Below are 25,822 nucleotides of genomic sequence, written 5' to 3'. Positions count from 1 at the left end.
TATTTTACACCAATTTACGGAATGGACGGTAATTCATAATAACGGTAGTCGACTCATATTCTAGCGTCTCTGGGCTTTGCTACTTTACCATAAGCGTAATGCAATGAGGATGCATTAAAAGCAGCGGCGCATATTCAAATCACGTCGCGGTCGATAAATATGTAGTGAGCTCATATATTCTAACAATAAAATACTACACTCCATGTAGTTGATTCGCACTACGAGATAAAGCAAATAAGTACAAAAAAATCACATTTTATATTTTTTATTTTGTTTACATATAAAATAAAAAAAATATAAAACATGTTTTTTATACATACATACATACATATATATATATATATATATATATAGTACGTGCTCTTCAAGACGATTTTAACACATCTTTATATAATCTTTTTTTTCGATTACGTTACTTGTCTCAATGATAAATTTCTCAATTTCTGCTCAAAATTATCTATAAGTATCAGAAAAAAGAAAGAAAATTCACAGTATTATGTACATATTTATATGTACGTGTAAAATATACAATTATATATTTTATAAATAACCTTCTATCGAAATTTTTAACAATTTAAAAAGTCTCAAAAAGAAATAACAAGTTTCGATTTATACCGTGGGAAATTGTTCCAAACTTTTGTATCACTTCAACCACGACCAAAAAAGATAATTTGATTAAACTACTCCGCATTTTTCTGCAATTTCAAATTTTGTTAAATTTATCTGAACTTCTCTTGTCGGAACTAACAGAGCGAAAGAGAGAGCGCGTCGGTGTCGCGTTTGCGCTAACGAGAACATTCATAAATTCAACCGCCAAGTTTTTTATTTTTTACGCAAATGGGATTCACGGATTTACGGGGCGAGCATCGGATATTTGATATTGATGTCGTTACACCGACGGCGTTGACATTTTATCGCGCATGCACATGTCACGGTTTATTATCGATAAAGAAGGGCAGAGAAAAGGCTCTATTTGTACAACGGCTATTATAATTTTTCATCAAACGTATATTCGATTGACGTGCAAACTGCATGTCCGACGACGCGATAAAATCGTTAAAGCCCTTCGATTCGCGTCGACATAAATCATAGAAACGATTCCAGATGTTGCTTGCACCTTATAATAGCACTCGACTACTTCTAATAACCTTACTCCGATAACTGGAAATAAATTGTTCGGAAGCAATCGCTCTTCTTCGAGTATCAATGCTGCTCGTCAAACGCAATGGTCACTGTTGTAATTTAATTCCGAAGACGCGCACGACAGGTAACACAGAGAAATGTGTGGATTAATAATTTTTATGTTATGCAATAAAAAAAAAAAAAAAAAAAAAAAACATTTTAATGAATGTATATTAATTTACAACAAAAATCTTATCAGACAGAACAAGTATATTAATTAAATAATAATATATTAATGTCACAAAATGTATATTCCACATACTATAAAAATATATATCTGCGTGACAAACTTTAATTAAATGTAAAAACTTGAATACAAGAAGATTGCGTTCTCGATGGAAATGTTCTCGACCAGGACGCTAAAAGTCGAGCTAAAATGCAGGACATTCTCTCGTATACCTATATACAGGATGTCTGGCAACGCTATCTCGTAGCGCCTTCTCTCTGTGCTGCGACGAAGGTTTCTTTTCTCTCTCTCTCTCTCTCTCTCTCTTTACCGCGTAGAAGCCATTAAAGATCTTACCGTGCAACGTAGTTGTGGAAGGATGAAAATTGCCGCGGCACGGAAAGAGGGAAAGAAGCTCCCCGCCGTTAAGAGAACTTTCAACGTGTCGACTTCTTTCGTGAATCGCGCAACGAGGTTCTGTTAAACTGCTCCTTTGTCTTGTGAACTAATAGCGGAACCCCTCGCCGGCGGGAAAAATGTCGAACGTAAATTTTTTTTCCCCCCAATAGAGGTGCTTGTGTTTAGGAAACTTTGACTTCGCGAAACGCGTGATGCGAATTTTCTTAAAAATACTAATAAACTTTCTTGGTTAGATAAAAATAGAGAATATCGATACCCAAAAGGGTTTTTTTACTTTAACGCTCTTTTAATAATTTACAATGTTTTTATAAAAACTAATCAATAAAATAAAAATGTATTACAAACCTTTCGTAAAAATTAATTTTAAATCTGTGAAAATTGTCAAATTTTCCTAAAATTCATTACGTTTTGATTAACAGAAAAATAATTAATGGTTTCAATTAGCCATTCAGCAATTAGTTAAAAACTAACGCAATATGTATTAAAGAGCAATTACGTGCGCGTGGTAATAATATATCACTTTAATATAAAGCATAATGCTTTCGAAACCATATATATTGAAAGAATATTAATAGACAAAAAAGAAACAATCTATATAAAACGTTATGTAGGCGATATCTAACAACAAAATTCAGTAGGAATAATACGAAATTGCAAACATATTTACTAAATCCTCACCTTAGAGTCGTAACTTAATTTCCTTGCCTTTGGTTGAAAAAATAACGGCACATTATCCTTTGACATCCTGAATCTGATCTTTAAATGAAGAAACTTCATCCTCTTTTCGCCGGAAATTATCTCATTTTCGCCAATTCATTGTCTCAACTGCAAACATAAAATTAAAAACTGTCGTTAGTTAAATAAACAAAAATTTTCTTTTTTATCTCTTTTCGAGTGTTAATAATTGATTGAAGTAAATTTTAGGTTTTATTCCTTCTCTATCTTTCCTCTTTATTTTATTTGTTACGTGCACCGGCACAACTTTTTATGTCAACCTTTAATAATATAAAAACTTTTTAATTGACTTGAAATTGACACTAAACTTACGTCTACTAAAATACAAAATTAATAGATATTTCAAGTTCAGCTGTTAAAGTGGACAGAATCCTGGATTTTGAAGTTTCGATTGAGAGCTCTACATATTAACAAGGCAGGGAAACAACTTTGTAACTGCACGTCGGTTGTCCACAACAAGCTGTTCGCAAACTTCGGCACGAATAAATTGAGAATACAGGTCGCGACCAGCTTACGCCTGACGAATCAAGTGTGCACGAACTTCAGTTGTGGCCATATTTGGAATACAGCCACGATCAGACGATGAGAGAGTTTACTTATAAATTTGCTATCATAGCTTGCTATTTAACAATAAATGTATGAATTTATTCTCGAACCGAGTGAGTCGTGCTCGCTTGAATAATAATGTGCTTTATCTCATTCAAACTTGAGTCAAATAAAATTTAAAGATTGTTTCACATTATACGTGCCAACATCATGTTAAAATATTTTTCTAACTTAAATGTTGATTTAACTACTTATAACTAGTCAGAAATAACGGAAATGAAAGCAATTTATAGACGAATTTTACTTTATAATTTTTAACCTTATCAAATTAGAATACTATAATTAAATATGTGAATCATAATTCAATCATATTTTCAATTCGATTGTGAAAATATACATTATAACAGTGTTTTGCATGACATAAATAAATTTTAATTTGATGACATAATATTGCACGGATCTTTATATCGACGCTTTCACGGTAGCAACATGAACATCGAGCGGATTTAATTATGACGACAGAATTACAAGTGAAATATAATCGCTATTTGTAAGATCGTAGCTTCTAGGAAATTAGCGACTATCTGCTGTCAAATTACTTTCGTACGTGATATCTGAATATGTGTTTGCATTCGCGCTCACACGTTATACCATTGTCGATCAAATAACAGACATTGTACAAGTAAGGATTATTATACTATTCCGAATGCAAAACAAAACTGTCGGCAATAAAAACCCATCAAAGAACACTTTTTCATTTTACGCGCGTGATTACATTCGATACCGGCTAAATGTCTTTCAGATTCTTTTACTCGCAAGTTAAATATTTTCCAGGTTTAACGAGATTTTTCCCGTGAATCGAAACTCCGATGTAAACCGTTTGCTCTCGTAGCCCTCGAATATTTTGCGACATTTCATCGCAGTGAAAAGACAAACACGAAGATAAACCTGGTATGCCGTTTCAAAAATTGAACGCGCGAGATTTAGCGATTTTTTCGATCAGAGAAAACAATTTTATTTACGCATTGCAGATGTAATTTCACTGACGTTAGTTTTGCGCTGATCATGTTCGAATATACATAAAGCAATTTTAACTCGAAAGAGATTATTATGATAGGGAATACACAATATAAAACTAAATGGCATTTGTAGAAATCGAAATATTATATCATTATCGTGTATAAATATATCATTTTCGCTTGCAAATGTAGACTCACCGGTTTTAATACTTGCTTATCATCACACAACATTGTATCAATACGAACGCGACACTTCACTGCAGTCAAATGATTGGCAATTGCGCCACACGACTCATCAATATGTAAAGGTATTCGTAAATATGGATTATTCGTTACTCGAATGCACGAGTATTCCATAAACAGAAGCTCGGCAGCGTATGTATATCGATAGTGAGTAAGGTGCGATATACATACAACACACGCGCGTGCACACACACACACACACACACACACACACATACATACATATACACCGCTACAGATGAGTTTCATTCTAGAAATTCAATCTATTCTCTCGCGTATATGGTTGCTTTGCTCCCGACGGCCGCGCGCGCCAGAACGATTGATTTTTGCCGCAACGTTCCAACGAGAGCCTCCAAGTAATTACGTACCGTTGACGTTTAATGGGAGCGACATTATTGGATTCTCGTTACTCCGACATTCATTCCCGACCGCGTTATGACCGAGCAACGTCCTTTTTTCGCGCGGGTTCGTCGTTGAAGCTGAACGCTGGAAAACGAGCATCTTTGTATTTGCGCGATTGTGTGAAATCGGTATATATACATGACATTTAAAACTTATTCCGTCAATTTGCGAGCATGTACATAGAAAAATTACTTAATTTTTGAAATTTTTATTTGCATTTGCATTTTATCACTTGCGTAAATCGCGCCTTTTTTATAAATCGTCAACTCCAGATAATTAATTGATCTTCTTCGTTGACTTCATTGTAAACGACGAATCTTTCGATTAAACCAACGTTTCAATGAGACGTGTGTAATTCAACTCGCTCGATGCATCTTGAGCGTTAACGACGACGATGACAAACCGTTGTTCAACTCCTAGAGAGCTCAGCTAGGCAGGCTCAGCGAGCAAAGGCCGCCGTCTTAATTTATGCGCAATCGCTCGGCCGGTCGATTTATTTGTTTTATAAGCCGTCTGTAATTGGCCACTGACAGCAGCTGTCCCGAGACCGGCTACAATATTCGCGATACATTATTCATGCCACGACGATTCTCTTCCCTCCCGGCAGTCCCCCCGAGCTCGTCTAACTTCAGCCCGTCCCGCCTGTCTACGACTCGCACGTGTGATACAACCAACTGCTTTTCTACGACATGCTGTATCATCTCGTCGCAAGCACACCACCTCTTCATCCTTTTTGCATTCTTTTTACCGGAGCTTGTAAGCGCCGCGCGTTTTCAGCACACAAGTTAACGTTTGTAATATCAACTTGGCCGTTTCCCATAAATTTGACAGTGTGCACATGAACAAAAGTTGTGTCCAAAATTTCCCTCGTGACTGGATTTTCGTAGCTTTGATTTAAACATTTTTGTCTACTGTTTTAGTTCCCCTCCGGGAAAAAATATATAGCTCCCGTCAGTTCGGCTGTAAATATTTTTCTAAACTTTCAAACAGCTTTCAAAGTATTTGTTAAATTTTTGTCAAAATATCAAAAAAATAAACAAAATATTAATAGATTACTTATTTTAATAATGTAACGCATGTCCATCAAAATCGAACGAATGATATTTCAGCAATTTTATCAGTCGTTTTTCTATGTAAAAATTGATCATAGTAAAAGTTATAAAAAATTAGAGTGAGAATTTTTTATCATAAGCATCTTCCTTTCATTCATCTTTAATTACATATTATGAGAGAATATTTTTGCGAGCAATATTTTCTCGATTGAATACAGATCCTCAGGGATTGAAATAAAGGATTGACGTTATAAATCGGGAGTGAGATGTGTGGCGGCGGACAAACTCGTCGACTCCCGTGCAATTGATTGCTACGACAGATATGCTACGATACACGAACACAGTGTGTCGAGGATAATAATCGTTCGATCGTGACAATCGATGGCAGCTTCATCGGCAGCGAATGATAGAGCTTCACGATCATGGAGCGGAGAAAGAGGAAGAGGATGACCCTCTTGAAGGGCTTTCAAAAGCTCGTTTACAATGATCGACAACAACGGATGTTTGACCATGAAGTCTGCAAATCCTTTGACTGTCACCAACAAAACCAAATACACAACTAGAAAAAGACTGCTTTAATTTTCTTCGCTTTATTTTATCTTTTATGTACTTAAAAATAAATTAATGATTATACAACGTTTAAAGAGCAACGAACCAACGAAATGTGAATAAATAAATAGAAGATAAAGATAAACTCGTATATAAAAGATAACAAGAATATATATACACGAGAAGAGAGGGAGGGAGAAAGAGAAAACGTTATATTTTATGACATTTGTTTAAACATAGCTTCCATTAATTATCAACATAATATTAAGTTGCTAAAATACACATGGAGAATTAATAGCGTTGATTAACGAATTATCCAATTTATAAGCTTTATTTTTTCCAATCGATATTTAATGTTAGTGAGAACAAAGAAACACATGATTAGTGAACTTTGCTATTCAAAAAGGCCCGACAGTTCTCGATACATCACTGAATCACGCTCTCGGCCTTCACATTCAAGGACCATTTACGCGCGATCGTCCACACGATGGTATTTAATCTTGTTTGACGGACGATTTGTCGCATTTACACCAAGCGTGATGAAAAGAACGGTTAAAAGGCGCCGCTTTCGATCGATGACTACGTTGTTCTCGCTCTAAATAATGTTTAGATGGCGCGATTTATTACACCGATCTATGTGTAGGTGTGATATACTTAAATACTTTCTTTTTTTATTTCATCAAAACTTTTTATTCCTTACTTCATCGACACCAAATAATTCACATCGCAATAACGAAAATATACATAAGTATTTATGTGTATTGAAGAATTTAAATTATTTGACAATATGTCAAGTATTGAAATTTCCAAAAATTAATTCTTGGATTCTCTTTCGAATAAAATATTTTTACTCAAGAATAGCATAAAAATAACAAGGAAAGATTTCTTTTATGATATACTTTTCATCTTTGAAAATCATACAATTTTACTCAAATATTTTTCGACATCTTTAAATCTAAAGGTCGTACTTTGGTTTTCTGTTTCGAAAGAATGTCTTTGTATTACAGAAGGCCGAAATAATATTCCTGAGTTTCTCGGAGCCATAAAGGGGACGCTTGTCTGTGGTAATCGACGAAATGTACAGCGTCACGCAAAAGTCTATCCCCTCGAATCAATTCTGAACTGACTCGTGTCGAAGTGTTTCGTGCCATGACACATGACTCGACTCGATTACTGTGATTATCGCATGTAGCGCGCACGTTAATACATCCGTCACCGTTCTTTACTAATACAGTACTTTCTAACATTCTATCCGACATTAAAAATTCGCTCTAAAAAAGCGCACCAAGAAAAGCGTTTGCAAAAAATATTTACAAAATCTAATCTCTCTCTATCAAATCTAATTTCTGTAAGAAAAAAAATTAGAAATCTTATTTTTTTATCTCTCAAAATAAAACTACAAAAATTAAGACATATAATATTTAAGAAAAGATATATTCCACAATTGCTATAAATGTTAAGAAATTCTAAACTTAATTTTTAAATAATTTAAAAATATTTTGTTTAGAAACTATATATTGAGTGTGTCAATTTGTTTAAAAAAGTAAATTTGATTCGCAGGTAAACCATTACGTAATTCATTTATAAAAGATTACGTTTTCTCAACCTTCTCTCTTTACAGTCTGATTATATCTCATTAGTTTAACTCCGACGTAATGTTGGCAATTCTAGAATACTTGATTGGTTTCGATAATCGATCGGTTTGATGATGTTGGTACATGGAAAAAATAAAGTTCGTTGGTTCGTCTAAGCGCCCTTTAATCATGTTTTCTCAGTTTATTGCTTAACGAGCGCCTCGAGATCACGATCCGCTGGCTTGTCTATCATTAATCGGTATCGATTAAGCGCGATCGCTTCGTTCAGCTAGAAGCGCAATTTTCGCGCGCGATAGTGGTGAAAAAAAAAAAATTCCCGAACGTTTATATCAGATCAAGCCCGATTAGTATACCGTTTTATTACGTCAAACTGAAATTCGAAGTCATGATCGTAAATGATAATTTTTATTTTAAGATATCAAGTCAAACTGATAGCTTTCCGACCTCTTCAAGAATCGTTTTTTCAAAAAGTCAAGAGATAACATTTTTAAGAAATAACTAGATAACACCATGTTATATATATTAGTGTAACATTGTTAAAACAAACATGTTTAAACAAAATTACTATTATTCTTGAGAAAGAGAAGAAAAGCAGTGATAACTTTCTTGATCTTTAAAAAAAAAAAGATTGATGAAAATCAATATTCTTCATGAAGACGAGTCATTCAATTAACATGCCTATTCATGTAGTGAACGAAAATCATTCAAGCATTCAAATTCTATTAATCGTGAGTTTGAATAAACTAAATACCTTCGCTAGTACAAACTCGTTTGAATTAACTTCTTACAATTTACACGAAAAGCGGTGAGAACAAAAAAAATTAACTTTTGTTTACGCGTGAGTTTACCGTAACAAAAAATGAAAGCCTTATAGCGTCCTGATATAAATCTTACGGATGGAAACTTTATGAAATGAGAGAAACTTTCTTTTGTGAATTTACAGATCATTTATCAGGCGTATAAAGTAATATTATTTACTATTTAATTAACATCTTAATCACTATTCAAAGATAACGAGGCTATCTGTTTCCCGATAAAAAGCAGACAGATGTCACATACTAATGATATAAAATGTAAATGTGTGTACCTTTCTTTGTGAAGAGATAGGTAGTATCGCGAGTACACCAATAAATATCTGTGTTCGTCCAACTGGTAATTTATTTTCAGTGGCGAAAGTAACAACTAGAATGATTTTATTTTGCGCTTACGCAGCCGAGCGCGAGAGTTTTGTGTGCATTGATAATTGCAGGCCCCTTATCGTTGTGATATTTGAGCAGCTGGGATCACCTCATGCTATACAAACGCTCCTAATGAGACGTATTTAAGCTCACAAAACTGTCGCACAAATATTTACCGAGGCTGATTCCAGCCGCCAAATATTATTTCCGATCAGTCAAAGCAGATCATATTCCCTCGATAGGCGTATTTCAATAGTATTGATACATTATTGTCAATATTTAATATTTTTGACACTAATAGTTTACTTTTTTAATTATAATTAACTGTCAGGAAGAAACTTATTGGATCTCTTCAAAGATTATGTAAAGAAAGAATGATAAAAATTTAGTTACGCGTAGTACAACTTTCGTATATTTAACAATAAAATATCGCTTTTAATATATCTAATGCATCATATATTTTATGTATAATTAAATTAATATTCGTATTATAATATTTTTACCGATAAGAATATTACTTATACTTACAATTAATATCATACAATATCATTTTTCAGTTGGCAACATTTGCCTCATAATTACATTTTACGACGATACTGCGCAGCTCAATCGAGTGTTAATAATCTAAAAATTTTAAAAGGATGATTCGCGCGCTTCGAAAGGCACTCAATTAATTAATCCGAGCCGGAAAAAATTGAGGAATCGATTCGTTCGCTTGGACGACCGCGATCGAATTAATCGCGCGGTAAAACGCGATATCGCACGCGCTCTAATTTCGAATCCATTTACCCTAATCCCCCGTGGAGAGGCCAGCAAGAGAAGGAGGACGAGGGACAGAGAGCGGCGTCGCGACGCTGTCACACGCGTTATCGATCAGCAACCGGAGCGGGGGGAGGGGAGAATCATCCACCACACAGCCGGTGACATGAGGTGAACCCGGCCATTTTGAAAACCACCGTGTTGCTTTACCATAAAACCCGGGCTGTAACGTTTCACGACGGGTTATATGGGCGAAAACATGCTCGTTAAAGCGCGCGCCATCGAAAAACTCTCGCGTGGCGTGTTATACGGAAAAATCGATGCCACCGCTTTAACGTCGCGATAAATCCTACAGTATTGCGCCGCGTAAACGCCGCAATTTTTATTATTTCAATTTCGTTCCGCGTATTTCCATTCCCTCGTCTGACGTCTCAACGCAATTATTCGTCGGTATGGAATGTAAATTTCTTTTTTTTTTCTTTTTTTTTTTTTTTTTTTTTTTTTTACGAGGATTCTCATCCGCCCCTTCACTCTCTGTCATTTCTCCGCTCTCAAACTAGATATGCTGAAACTTTCGCGAGCATCGATATTTTCAGTTATTCACGATTGAAGCCCTCTAAGTATCAATAATGTACAGTTACATAAGTGTCTCGTAACGTAAAAAAAGCGTATCGTTGCAAAATAAAATAGTCGTTAACTTAATAATGATTAATTATTAAAATTATCGATAATGCGTGAGTCGCTTATATCCTATCTGTTTATATTCAATCTGTTTCTAAAAAACGCCATCGAGCAATATTATTAATAATTAAATGAATCGTTCATACATGACATCGATGCCCAAGTCGATTCGCCGTGCGAATATTAAGTCAAATATTAATAAAGCAAATGCGCGAGAACAATCGACAAATTCATTAAAGGCCGCGTGTCGGATCGCATTATGTTAATTGCAAGTTGTTTTGTATGCAAAACGGATGCAAGAATCGACACACTATTATTTATAATGACCGTGCCGCGCTTGTATAATCGTCGTGTGTACGACATCGTAAGCGACACTGATTGCGTTTTGCGGCCGTGTACCTGATTTCGCCGAACAGTTCGTTGTGCACGAACACGGCCGAGCAACTGCAATCGGTGAGTACGATTAACCGCAAGGACAAGCGACTTTGGTTTCCCATTCAGGGACGATTTAAGATACCTTCCTGACCCCCTGCAAAATAATCTTTGAGATCTCTTTGCCTTTTATAATACAATATAAAGGTACAAAGAGAAAACAGTGATCGTGAATTTAAGGTTGGAGATTTTTCTCTCGCCAGAAGGATCATCTCTCTCTCTCTCTCTCTCGTCTCTCTCTTTCTCTCTTGTACAGATTCAAATAAAATAAAACATATATTTGTAGATATTAGAATTCAAAATACACAAATTCTAATATAATTTTTGTATTTTTGTAAAATTATTACTTTCAAATAATTATCCTTAAAAAATTATTGTCACATATAATCGGAATTAGTTGAAAATAAAGAATGTTGATGTTAATTTTCGTTATTTGAAAAAAACAGTTTGTCCGTAAAATTAGAAACAATAAATTACTAACAATAAGGAAACGTATGAGGGGAAAATTATAAGATACGGTGTGTATATTTGTGCAGTAAATACATCTTGTTTCATTGGCGGTGTGCCAACTATTTAACACTTGAGCAAATCCATGTTATTCAATGTCTATATTGCACACTAACGCAATGTGCAATAATGATGAAAAAAAAAAAAAAAAAAAAAGAATGACATCGCGCCATGGTATTCGATAATAACTACGAATGCGTAATAATCTTATTTGCATTGAAATCCATGAATCTATTTATATTCTGATTTGCATGCATAAAATGTTAACCATTTATCGGGCATATACTGTTAACTAAGCGAATTGTCATGTGGACAGTAAAAAGCCAGCTGTATTATATTTCTTTCCTTTACCACTCTTCTTCTCTTTCCTTTTCTCTCTCCCGAATACATAAATATGCATAATGTATCTGAAAAGATGGAGAGATGGATTCCAAATTTAAAAAACTTGTTATTATAATTAAAGCGGTCTCCCAGTATTAGTGGTATTCATCTTGTTTTAAGAGTGCGGAACGTGTATGGAAATGCGAACTTGAAAGCAACGAAGGTAACTGCAGTTTTACCGCGCTCCGATTCATAGTCCGAGCGAATGCGCGTGCTATTCGCTGCGGACCCGTAACGTAACGAGTTCCTGCCTCGTAAATAAAGCGAAGCGCCTTTGACAGCGACGCCTCCCGCGCATTGGCGGCGGCTTTACGAGTTCTCGACTACATAAGTACGTGGGCGTGCGCGGCGTACACACACACACACACACACACACACACACACACGCACGCACGCACGCATACACGCACCGAATATGTGCGCACACACGTGCAGCGAACACAGAGCGTACATACGTACAGACGAGTAGAGCGTGAAGTATACATGACAGAAAAAAGAAAGAAAGAGAGAGAAAGAGAGAACTGCCAGCTATACAAAGCCCGTATGGCGTGTGAAACACCGACGCTGCCGTTGTGAGACGCGACACGACAATATCGATGTGGTGTGGTATGGTACACTCCCGGCGGATGCTGACTGAAATGATAGCGAGCGCAGAGAGGAACCAGAAAAGATATATATATATATATATATATAAAGAAAGAAAGAGAGAAAGAGAGAGAGAGAGAGAACGCAGTAAGGAGCGCATACTGCAAGGCACTCAAGAATCTCCCTGGTTCTCTAATAGGCAGGTGACTGCCTGGCTTGACTGCCTGACTTGACTGCCGAGTGCCGGCGGTCTATCGGCCCGCAGGCGAACAATAATACGAAGATGACGACGAGCTGCCTCCTTCCCTCTCCCTCCCTCTCCCTCTCTATCAATCTCTCTCTCTCTCTCTCTCTCTCTCTCTCTCTCTCTCTCTCTCTCTCTCTCTCTCTCTCTCTGCCTCTGCCTATGCTCTCTCCCTCACATGCATGCATGCTTCTGCGCGCCCTAAGCATCCGATCTGTAGCGTGCACGAATGAACGCATCTACGTGAGGGTGCTTAAATTCAGGATATCGACACTTCTGTCCGCTCGGGTGTTGAATGCTTCGATTTTCGGCACCGGATGGTATTTACGCATTGATATCTTTTCATTGTAATTAATAATGTACGCGCGCGCGCCGCGTATATTATATAATTAATAAAAATATCAAATAATTATGTATTATGAAAGTGACATCAACTAATAAAACTTAATAAATTATCTATTGTTTTATTTCAAAGAGTTTATAAAAAAAGGTGTAAAATCGAAATATTCAATACTCAATACTATCAATGATAAATTATATTAATATTTAAAATTTTTCCTCTTTTTTTTTCATATATGTGTAACAAAGAGCTGCGAATGATCCTTCCTATTGCGTCTATATATCTAAAAAAATGATAACGAATCCCGATCTGCAAATATAACCAAACCAACATTGAAAATTTTTGATTAATTATTTCGACTTGATCAATTGCATGTCGGCTTTTAACTTTTACATGGGGAATTAATTAAATTCTTTGTGTGACGATAAACGTGCTAAATGCATGATACTATATTAATTTTAGGATTAAAATCTCATTTCCATTAATCACGAAAGTGACTATAATTTTTATAATTTTTAGTTAATATCATATACAGCGCTGATGTAATCACTTTAAAATTACAAGTTAATTTTTTTTATATAGAATTTTCATAATCTTTATGAAAAATCTCAGATTTAACACGGTAGGAGAAAAATAAGACAGATATATTCAATGACAATTGTTGTAATCTGATTTTAAATTTCTTTCATTTCAATGAAAATTGTTAAATAATGATTGTAGTGAGAAAAAAAAAATAAAATTCTCTTTCTGTCGCTTTATAAAAATATGATAAAACATCTCTTATATTAACATCTTCCGAGCAATTCTGCTCAGGTCAACTGTAATGGATTTTTATTCTATTACAAACGAAAATTAATTAATTTCTTTGTATGTCACGTATGATATATGAACGGAAGAAGGGATGTTAAATGCACGATAATAAGTTACAGCCGACAAAATGGTTATATGTTTAGTTACAAAAATCCACGATCATATTCCATATTCATATTTAAATATTAACCACGTTCAATTTTCAGCCCGTAATAATATTACATATAATATTTTCCATATTACGTTTTAACATTTGTACAAATGTGTTTTCTATAAATTTTTAAAAATTTAATTATATAATTGCTAATGCATGTGTCAGAGATATTCAATAATTTTCTTGACATTAAATTATATATTATAATCAACTTTCTATCATTCGCTATTTCTATACATAAATACAGACTTTCTGATTAGAAAACAGTTGCACAATTCACGTTCCTATTTGATACTTATCAATTTCTATAAGAAATACATACGAGAATGAATAAAATATTTCTTATAAATGCCATGTATCGATTCGACAAAGCAAAAGCGAGATTTAAATTCTACCAGGTTTACAGAATCATTCTCGACTGGATGAGAAAACGTTTCCGTGTAGGCGTATCGCTCTATGAACTTTGCCGTTTTAGTGACGGCAAAACGAAGCGAATAACACTTTGTATTCGCGTAATACACGTGCACATGTTATCCGATATATAAATGCTTTGCATACTTGACCGCGGTTGGTTGATAATCTCGCTGCTTCCCGTCACGCGGGATACTTTACGACATGGTGCGTGCGCGACGCCTGGACAAGAATTAAGACGCACCCGACGCGAACGAGTCGTTAATCAGCTTTACGAGCCGCGGATAATACAGCCGACTCGGTCGTACAAAGCGCCGGTCTTATCTTGCGCCGATTAAAGCGGAGCGAAAAAAATCACCGAGATATTAAACGCGTTACAATATAACGAAAAAACTGCTAAAATGATCGTAAATGAAAAAGGAAAAATCGCTGTTTTCTAGCTATATTTATCTATTATAAAAATATGTTTCTACTTTGAATAAAAATGAAAGAAAACGGACGAAAGAATTTGGTCATCAATGCGACATACACGTATACAAATCTAGATGATTAAATTGTTTTTTCCGCCTAAATAAGGCTTTATAAATTAATGCGATCGAACAGACTAGCTGCGCTTTTCTACGCGCAATCAATATAGACCACACAACGTGCAGATATCGAATCCGGCTGTTGGTTATATGGTATATATGGTATATATGCACACACGCCGATGGCGTTCCCTTCGGGCTGCCTGCTTATACGGATCCCGGTAATATCGCGTATGCATAATACGGGACAATGTAACTCAGCTCAGGATATGCCGCACAATTAGTGTGCGCGCGGTCATCGCGGATCGTAACGCAAGCCGCAACGACGACACGCGTGTATCGCTCGGCATTGCCGACGCTTATATTTGAATCGTGTTGGCGCAATGTGTGCATGCGTGCATGTGTGCGTGCGTACGTGAGGCAAACCTACCGCCCGCGGTCGTTGAGCAGTCGTCGTTGTAGCTGTCGCGTCTGTAATTGTGATTTTCCATCTCCTGCATTTCTCGAGAACCAGAGAAAGAGAGGATAGAACGAGAAGAAAAGGAAAGAGAAAGAAAGGAAGTCGATAGCATACATGGTCTGTAATAGGAGCGAGAGTGATGGCGTTGCCTCTTGTTAGAGAGAAAGAGACGCCGATGGGTTTAAGAAAAAGAGAGAAGGGTATATGAAGATGAAAGGAGAACCGTATGACGATAGCATTACGTGTTCATAATAAGCGCGACTGCGATAGCGTAGGGATTCTCTTCGTTGGAAAAGAGAAAGATAGACCGCTTTTAATACGCTTGATCCGACGGAGAGGAAACAGACGGAGTGAGAAAGAAGCCGAAAAAGAGCACAAGCTGCACTGTGTGAAAAGAGGGATCGAAAGAGGGATCGAAAGAGGGTGACAAGGAACGCGATACCAAAGCGGAATAAAGATAGAGTGCACATGTTCTTTCTCGTTCCACTCGATGAAGCTGGAAGCTGCGAGTGTGGCAAGGATGGCGCGATATCTCGAGAAGACAGACATCCGTCGCTCCCGTGTAACGTGCGCGCGATAAGGACACATGATTGCGCCTTCACGAGAAAGAAAAAGAGAGAGAGAGAGAGAGAGAGAAACGGAGAACGATGTAGGAACGAATAGAGAATAAAGAGTGACGTTAGTGCAAGGGCGAGAACGATATTACAGTGGAAAGAAGGACGGAGAGTACCTATTGTAGGAAGCGAAATTGTTGTAGGCAGGTAGATAGAGGAAGAAGGATCGAAGGGTCTTCGATGAGAAAAGGACCGTTGAATCGGAGAGAAACGTGATCGCTTGAATGAGAGAAAAAGATAAACGCACAAGAAGAGAATAAAGAAGCCGCTAAGAAAGAGAGTGTCTGAGAAAGATAAAAGAAGCAGGATGTTTTAACGATGTTTTAACACGAATATAAATTTCAAAAACAAAAAGAAAGAGAGAGATGATACTTATTAATTATTTCCCTTCTCTCCAGCATCAATATACGCAATAAAAACTGACATAAATCTAAACGAGTCGATAAATATATATTGTAAATCTAAATACAGTCGAGTTAATTAATGATGAAATATAATCCCACTATTGATATACGATCAATGAATTATAAAATACAGAGGGGAGAGGAAATTTTGTGCGCGCGTAAGTGTGTGTATGTGTGCATCGTTACGTGTTGGATGAACGAGGACGTAAGAGGAAGCGAGAGAGAGAGAGAGAGAGAGAGAGAGAGAGAGAAACGGAGAAAGGGAGAAACGAGGGGTTTCCTCGCTCGCTCGCGCTCACGCACGGTCGATCGCTCCTGCCGGCGGCCATTTTGTGCTCGCCCGTAGACCCGGGGCACGTGTTCCCGGAGAAAATATTGGCCGACAATTCCCCGCGATAGCGTGCTCGTCGCTCGTCGTTCACGTGACGGACGACGGGGACGCGATCGGAGTGATGAGTCCGATAACGGAGAACGCTGACGGGCGCGTCGCGAAGCGCGTCCACCGCGTCGTATCGTTCGGACGGGACCGATGTGTCTCGCGACGCGGGACAATTCGTTCCACGTTCCGGATTCCCTTCCGTCGTTCTCTCTCGCGTTCGCCGTACAGCCGGGTAGGAAACTGCCAGGGCCTGCGCGACGAACCTTGGTCGACGTGTTCGTGCGAACGGCAGCTCACAAATTCTCCCTCAACAATCCTTTTCGTTTTTATCAATTTTTCACAGAAATATACATGTGTGCACATGTTGTAAAAATTATTAAATTTCCTTCTTCCTTCCTTTACTTATTTTATAAACTAAATATTGATATATATATATGTATATAATTATATATAAACTAAAACTGAATATATATTAAATATTTCGCTTATTATAATCTGTCTTTCTTTTTCTCTGGATATTCAATAAATAATGCTATTTATTAAAATAGCAATTTAGTGTAATTTCAAACAATAATGATATTTAGGAATTTTTATTTATAAAAATTCTTTGAAGAAATATACCTGTTATTGCAAAGTGCATTAATCTTAATTCTCTAATTATTAAAAATTAATCATATCTTTACTCCAAACGAGAAGACAGTGATATTTAAATTTCAAATTATTCAATTGACTATATTTGATATATATTCTGTTATAGAAAATTCAGAGGTTTAAATATTGAATGTTATCGAGAATAAAGTGTCATTCTAGTAATACCAGAGTAAATGTCAATTTTAAATTACAGGATGGATAAAATTCGCGCACGATTTATATTAATATTCTCAACATATGATACTCTCTGATTGTATCGATCGCTATGATAAAAGTCGACACGCGATGAGATATAAAAATGTAATATATATGAGAAATGCACAAAAAACACAAAATATAAAAGTATAAAAGAGAGAGAGAGAGAGAGAGATATCCATTAATATACGATTCCAATATTCAACGAGTGGTCACAAATTTAAAAGCTTTATATATGATATATATACATATATATAATATAAATTCTGATTTATTTAGTATAATCTTATTTTTTTGTAACAATATTAAAGCGACATTCATCTAGATTATTGCAAAATTATACATCAAAAATTTATCAGATTATTGCATAATCAATATATTAATAGATACATAGACATATTCTAAAAAGCTATTGAAAAATGTCTATGCAGCGTTTGTGTTAAATCCTCGAATAATAACAGTAAAAATAAGAGTAATGAGTATACAAGGTATAAACTGCTTTATTGCATTGTTCCCATTCTTCTTTTGATATTAACGTATTATAACACACGATACCGCTCTTCCATCGCCAAATTAATATTAATGCTCGAGATTCCCTCCCATCCTCTTCTCCCGCCCATCCACCTGCGCGAATAACATATATGATCTTCATGCCATTCATAAAAAACGTATCTCGTATCGAGCGCGGCAAACCTTTATGAGTGGAACATGATGAGAAACGCGGCAGCGATTCGTCCGGAAATCGCGACTGTACCGTTATAAGTTACGAGAGTGCCATTCTGCCGGCATGAATACGGGATGTCTTTTGGACGCGCTCCAGGAAGCTTTTCAAATTGAATTAGAGAAAACGCACCGGTGTCCCGTGTGTCTCGTGAAGCTGTTGCCACCGACACCAACGACCCTTGATTGACATTTTTTCGAAAAAAGACTCGGCCATGACGAATAGCGCACAACAGCAGTTTACTAAGATCGTTAAAGTTTCTTTTCCAAAATAGAATTATTCTAGGTAAATAAACAGCGCCGAAAACAGAAAAAAATATGCTATGTAGGCGTAATGTATTTTATTCTTTTGCGTTCTAATGATAATTAAAGAATGCATAGAAGAAAAATCTAAAGAGATTATTGTATTTCAAAAAAGTAAGAAGTTTCTTAATATTTCAGTTTCTTTGTACAAATTATTTTGATTTAGTTATAATAGCAAAAACAAAAAGTTTTATAGTATAATTCTTTTTATTACTTCTTTTCTCATATCTTTCTATTTTTATATTTTTTCTTCTAAAGAAAATATATTAAAATTTTCTATAATAAGAGAGAGCCATATTAAATTAATATATACGTGCAAGTTTAATAGAACGAAAAATAAAAGTATATTTTTCGCACAATCTGTATATTTCCCTCAGTAATACTGTGTATAAAATAAATACTAATTTCCGAAGAAGATACAAATCAAGCGAGAGAAAGAAAAAGAGAGAAAAAGATAGAATACAAATTTTGCCTCGGAGTGTCCAAACATGTGAATCCGCCACTGAAAGGGCGTCGAGACCGGGTTTCTACGAGGTTTCTACGACACTCGGTGTAATCTCGACAGAGATCAAAATATATAACGGTCCCGACCCCACTTGTAGATTTACCGAGTCAGGAGATCGCTAAGTATAGATCCGGGGACCTCTCTCTCCCTATATTGGGTCGCATTTCCATTTCAAGAGCAACGAAGAGAGAAGAGAGATAGGATCGCAGATTTTTCGCGTTTAATTCCAAACGGCGTATTCATCCAGCCAAGCCGAATATCGAATATTAATTCGTTCGCGCATACCGGTTCCCATCTGCTTTCTTTCCACGATATTGACTGTCTCGCGAGCGTTATATAAGGCGAGCGAGATATAATGAAAATCGTGATATTCGAGAGATTTTATATCTTCTTTCCAAAAAAATTAAAAAAAAATAATATTTTGAATGTTATGAATGACATGTGAAATAGATAATCTTATCTTTTAATTTTAAATAAATATTATTTTAATCTCTGAATCTCATTATTCTACGTGAACGATTGAGCACTTACAGAATCGTTAATAGAAACAAGTATATTAATTTATTACGTCGTGTGTTTTGAAAGTAAGAGGGGAGCAGCCTCTTTTATCGACTATGAGGTTATCATTGTTAAACCCGACCGTTTCATGACCGAGCATTTAAAGTCGCATAGTTAATCAATTGCCGATTACAATAATGTATGTATCAAAAGCGGTAATTAAGACTGAACGGCTCGCAGTAATTGTTTCTTCTTGCTATCGATGCGAGCGTGTAACAAGAGGAAACTTCCCGGAACGAGCATCCGCTTTGATTTAGTCGTGTTTATCGCGTGCGCGAAATTTGTATCCCTCCGAAACTATACGATAAACCACTTATAATAAATTACTTTGTCTATAAGATATCTACAGCAATAAATCTCTAATTTCCAAACTCTAGTTATCTAGTTAGTTAATTATTAGTTACTCTAATATTATCTTAATGTTATAGATAAGATAAAAATTTGAATCTAATGTACATATTACGTACCTACAGATATGTAATATATATATATATATATATATATATATATATATATATATATATATCACATAAGCATTTTGCACTAATTAAATAATAATCTTATCGATTGTTATATTATTTAACAGATCAATATCATGTTTAAATCAATTGGAGTTTAGCCTCATTTAGTGATAATTAACTTTCTATGTGCCTGTAATAGTAGCTATTATCTAGAAAGCTATATAAAATTAGCGCTAATATTAATTAAACTAATCGATAATAGCTGATACTAATATTACAGTACTCGAAATACCGTTGATAAAAATATTCATATCAAAAGATCGCGTGTTACGTTTGCGATAAATGATATTACTCTACCAATGCGAACAATTGCATAATCGTTGGTCAGAAAAAGGGAGTATACGCCTCAAAAAAATATAATAAACGAGCGTGGATATAATAGCGTATATACCAAGGAAATGAAATTTTTACAGGTAGAAGCGCGCAAGATGCGGTCGACGGCGTGAGATGCTTTCCTAAAGAATAAATAGAAGCGGCAAAGGAAGCGGAAAAAAGAAAAGAAGAAAAAGAAAAAAGGTACGTCGCGTCGGGCAAATTGCATTGCCAGTATAACGCTGTTCTGTGAATGCTTTTCGTACTCTCGGTATGGTGGCTGGTAACGCCGCTATTTAAGCTCCTTTTCCGATGTATTGTAACCCTTACATACGCGGTACAATTCTGATTTTCCGCTTCTGTTATTTATAAGCAACTATACGTTTTTTTTATTTCAGACCACTCAATTCTTATCTTCCGTAAAAATTTATTCTTGTCAATTGATTAAAATGTGATAAGACAGCATATATATGTATATATAATTATAACAGGGTGCGTCTACTCAAATCTTGTTAAAAAAATTTCCTGAAATTTTCCAAGTATTTTTGTTTAAAATTTCAAGTAAAAAAAATATTTTCAAAACTTTTTAATACAACTTTCTCTAAAATAAATTTTTTTTATTACATGCATTTTCTAATGTTTTTCATTCATACAAAGGAAAAACACTTTCTTAAGTTTCAATGTTAGATTTATAAATGTACTAAAAAGCTGAATAACTTTTATAAGATAATTTTTCATTTATATAAAATTTTCATTTGTTTATCTTTAAAAGCTACAAAGAGTATATACTTTATATTATGTTAAGAGTCATATTTAATGTTACATTAGGTATATAAACAAAACAAAATTATATATAGATATATTTATACGGGACAAACTGAGACGCCAAATTCATGTTATCTCACTTTATTTATCGACTATTTTTTAACCATTTCTTATCAGACTTTAAGCGCTTAGGAGTTAGTTTCACAATACTTATATAAATAGTTCTATGCGTAAAAATTATACGCTATATACGTGTTACTTCTCTATATTCTTTGCTTCGCAACGAAATAATATCGTATAATAATAATTTTTCTTTACAAGGAGAAAACATATTAATAAAAATTATATATAGAATATATAATATTTGTAATCATGGAATATTTATATATTAATATACATATACAAGAATCACGCGCAATATTTTTATTCAATAATATTATGTTTTACGAAGGAATATCGCAATTATTCAAATATTTTGATGGATAAACAAATATATAATCATTAACAAACAACATAACAAATATATAATTTATCATTTTTATAGTTTGTACAGAAAAGGTCATTAATGCCTTTACACATAAATTTATCCACATATTGGAACACATATATTTTCCATATGTATATACAAAATATATAAGGTATTGATATGTGCATAAATTCATTTGTAAAAGCATTAATGACGCCTTCTGTACATACACACAATTAATTTATTATAGACGAGCGAAGATACGAGCGTCTCAATACTTATATGTCCGGTATCTCGAACAATTTAATTGTTTAATTAATATTCTAATAATTTTTACATATAGAATTTTTTATAAAACTATCATAGAATTTTCAAACGCTTAAAATCTGATAAAAAATGCTAAAAAAGTCGTCAACAAATAAAGCAAGATCCAGTGAACTTTACATGTTACAATCAGTTTGTCTCGAGCCATATTTTTGTTTAATAGTCCGAATTATTTGTGTCTGTGTTTAAACAACTTATCAAAAACTCTAGAACTATCAAAAATAAAGTTAAGACTTAACAATTAATGAGTTTCTACAAAATAAGACGCCAGTTTCATGAACACGGTTGACTGTTTATAAGATGAAAAGCAAAATTATTAAAAAAAGAATTTTCGAGAAAATTCTCTGAATCCCAATAAAATTCCATGAGACTTCCCTGATTTTTCTAAATACAAAAGAAATCACTAAATATTCCGATTGTCTATATTTTTCTAGGGAGTAGATACCCTGTATAATATATAATATAACATTATAAATTAAAAAATATTGTGTGTATATATATATATATATATATATATATATATATATATATATATATATATTATAATGTATAATATAAATATGAAATGTAATTTTATAAATATTAATAAAATAAAAATATTTTTAAAAATAAATTTCTTTTACACATAAAATACTATTAAATTAAATTAGTATTAAGTAGTGCGTTAAGCACAGTTAAGCTTATTAAAAAAATAAAATTGCACAATATCTTTTAATACACCGTGTACGAACATATTAAACGATCGCACGCGGCTTGTAAGACATTTCTAATTTGTATTGGTATATATCACGTCGCAACATAAATTACGACTGCGTAGTCGTTTTGTAACAGTGTCAGTATTTACCAGTGACCACCTTCTCGTCCAATTATACACAGTATCATACGCGTCACGTCATAATTATTGGCATTGCCGTTGCACGCAATAGCAAACACTCGTTCGACTGTCATTTGCATGATTGCTATATCAAGATCAAATATCGATACTCTGACATCGATATCAGTATCGGTTAATGTTTGTAAAAAAACCGAGATAAGATATTTAAAAAAATATGGTTATTTCTATTACTTTCCAAATTAATATATTCGTTTTTAGAAAACACCTTTAAGAATTTATATACGATAATAGAACAATTATTGCAATAAACTGAAAATTGATCTTAAACAAAACAAAGATTAAATTGATCATATTAGATATCAAATCTAAATATGTAGCAACAGACCTCGTATTCTTAGAGGCTTTACGGTATCTTTAATCCGAGACGCTCATAACGTCAAGTTACATAAAGCGCACTTTATGCGGCGTAACCAATACGAGATATCGCAGGATCGCTCAAAAACCATGCGGATGCAACCGCGTAATTACGTTGCATGGAACGCGAGAGCGGATAGCCGCCTTGCTTTTTCGATATAATTGAATTCGGGATAATTGATCAGGGCAAGCGGCCGAGCGAGCGAATCCTCGGGGCATAAGAGATCGATAGATAGAGAGAGGGAGAGAGAAAGAGACACGCACTCATAATTATTAAACTTTGGTACTATTATCGGAACAGTTCATGATTATTACCGTCGCATAATTTGCCGACAATTAGTGCCGTGAGCAAAGTCTGTTGCACACGATAAATGAGTAGTAGGGCGCGCGAAAAAAAGTATCGTAAGAAACTGCTTTATAGAGAAAAGAGTATCAATTTTGCCTTAAACATTTACTGATTCTGTAATAAGTATTGACAGCTACAACAGAGATTTTCGATAAAATGTGCTTGAGGCAAGATAAGACAGTAAAGTGTCTTTAATGTAATTGTATACTCATAGATTTGAAAAAATTAAAGCTTATCGATCGAATATGCTTAATCATTCATTGTCAGTATGTTATGAAATCTATGTTGATTTCAATACTGCTTTATGTACAAGTCACAATCAATAAGCGTCTAATTAAAATTTTGCGTGTACTGATTTAAATTAAAAAAAAAAAAACTTTATGTTTTCTTTCATTTCTATCTAGCTCCATAATTGACTTTGGTTACATCGTGTCTACGTAAAAAAAATCTTTTGTACGCAATAAAAATATAATATATTAAATTTCATTACGGTATTTCAATCTCGCTGTTAACTAAACGCGCTATTCCAACTCACGTAAGAGGCCTGTCATTGTTCCATTGGAAAGTTTCTTCGGTCGCACACGCGCGAGATCAAAGAGGCAGAACGTAATAACTCACGCATCCGTCTTAAAGCTGTCGTAACCCGCTTACGTACTCCAAAACGTTCGCTGCATTGTTTGACAATAGAGGTGGGGTTTTGTTGTCCGTAACGAATGATCCCCAATTACGCGAAAAAAAGGCAGGAAAAGAACGTGATTTCATCACGGTCGCGAGCACAATGCAATCGCTCCATCACCGCTAAATGTGTCAGCGCCGACAGTAAAGATGGACGATGCACGGGGTGTCCGCAGTAAAAAGTTGGAAAGCACGACGACAGTGATATCTTTATCGAACGCGAGATTGTTTCTCATCGAATATTCTCATCGAAAAGACCGACATGTTTCGTAACTTATCAATCTTCAATTAAGAAACTTTATATCTTAATATAAGAGTGATATTACAAAATGGCTCTAGATTATATGGAACTAGTTCGATAAAATCAATTATAAGATATTATCTTGATATCTCGTGCAAGTTTCAAGTTAATAGCGATGCTTGTTTATTTTCTCTTGTTCAAGTTATTTAAGTACAAACTAGACTTAATGTAATATGCATGTACGTATGACACACGATAGAGTAGCCACGATAAACTATCTACCGTATGTCCTCTACATAGTAAACATCGCGTAGACGATACGCAGACAGGTCACGTAGATGCGATTTTATAGTCTAGCGCACACTTTGCAGCTCAATGCGATTCTCATCATAACACCATCGGTATTCAAAATACCGCAAGCAATATCGATCGCGAAGCTACGTTTACTCGTTCGTGTCGAATAAATTTCAATCTCTCCGTAACATAAAGTTACACAGAATAATGCTATTGTAGTCGAGCGCGAAATAGACCATGAAAGAATTCTTTCATGCGCACACACCTCGTTACTTTTAATATCTGCTTATTTAGCATATATCCTCTTACGCCTGCGCTATAATAAAATAATATCATTTTCCACAACGGTTTCTACATATTTTATGTTACATGAAAAAAAAAAAAGTCTCCAAATATCTGATGCGATATACGAAAATTTCGTAATCAAAAAATACTTGCGACTGTTGATAGTATAATTAATATACGAGATACTAACGTAACAATCACGTGTTTTTCTCTCTTTATACATTAAATGAAAATAAATATATAACATAAATCTCAATTGTTGTTAAAACATAAAATAACGCCATAATAAAATAAACTATAAAGGTAGTCTTTTGAGAACAGCTCGTTATTAATGGTAACTAACGACATCCATAATTTTTAACGCTCTAATCGGAAATACACGAGAGTTGACGACGCGAATAATATCATAACCGGGTATATCGTTTCGTCGGCGCCGAAGCGCTTTGAACGCTTTAACGCCTCGTTAAGGATACCTTCCGACATCGTCGAGCAGGACGAAGACGAGAACGACGACGACGATGACGAAGAGAGCGGCGACAATATAACGATGAGGAACGCTAATTACTCAGCGCGAGAACCGTTTCGGTTCACTCAACGTCGTTATGTCGTCGACAATGGCCGATTGTGTCACGGCGAG

At 34.9% G+C, this 25,822-nt stretch overlaps 1 protein-coding gene across 3 annotated transcripts in view; it reads right to left on the bottom strand.

The window, feature by feature from the left end:
• Positions 1–25,822, bottom strand: part of LOC140669344 (uncharacterized) — a 195,208-nt gene that overhangs the window by 114,957 nt on the left and 54,429 nt on the right. For all 3 annotated transcript variants that reach the window (XM_072899097.1, XM_072899103.1, XM_072899096.1), the window contains exon 2: positions 2,447–2,593. The gene's annotated coding sequence lies outside the window, so the exon portion shown is untranslated. The remainder of the gene's footprint in view (positions 1–2,446; positions 2,594–25,822) is intronic.

The sequence above is a fragment of the Anoplolepis gracilipes genome, chromosome 9 (assembly GCF_047496725.1).
Source record: "Anoplolepis gracilipes chromosome 9, ASM4749672v1, whole genome shotgun sequence".
Classification (NCBI taxonomy): domain Eukaryota; kingdom Metazoa; phylum Arthropoda; class Insecta; order Hymenoptera; family Formicidae; genus Anoplolepis; species Anoplolepis gracilipes.
This window is presented reverse-complemented; position numbering and strand designations above follow the sequence as displayed.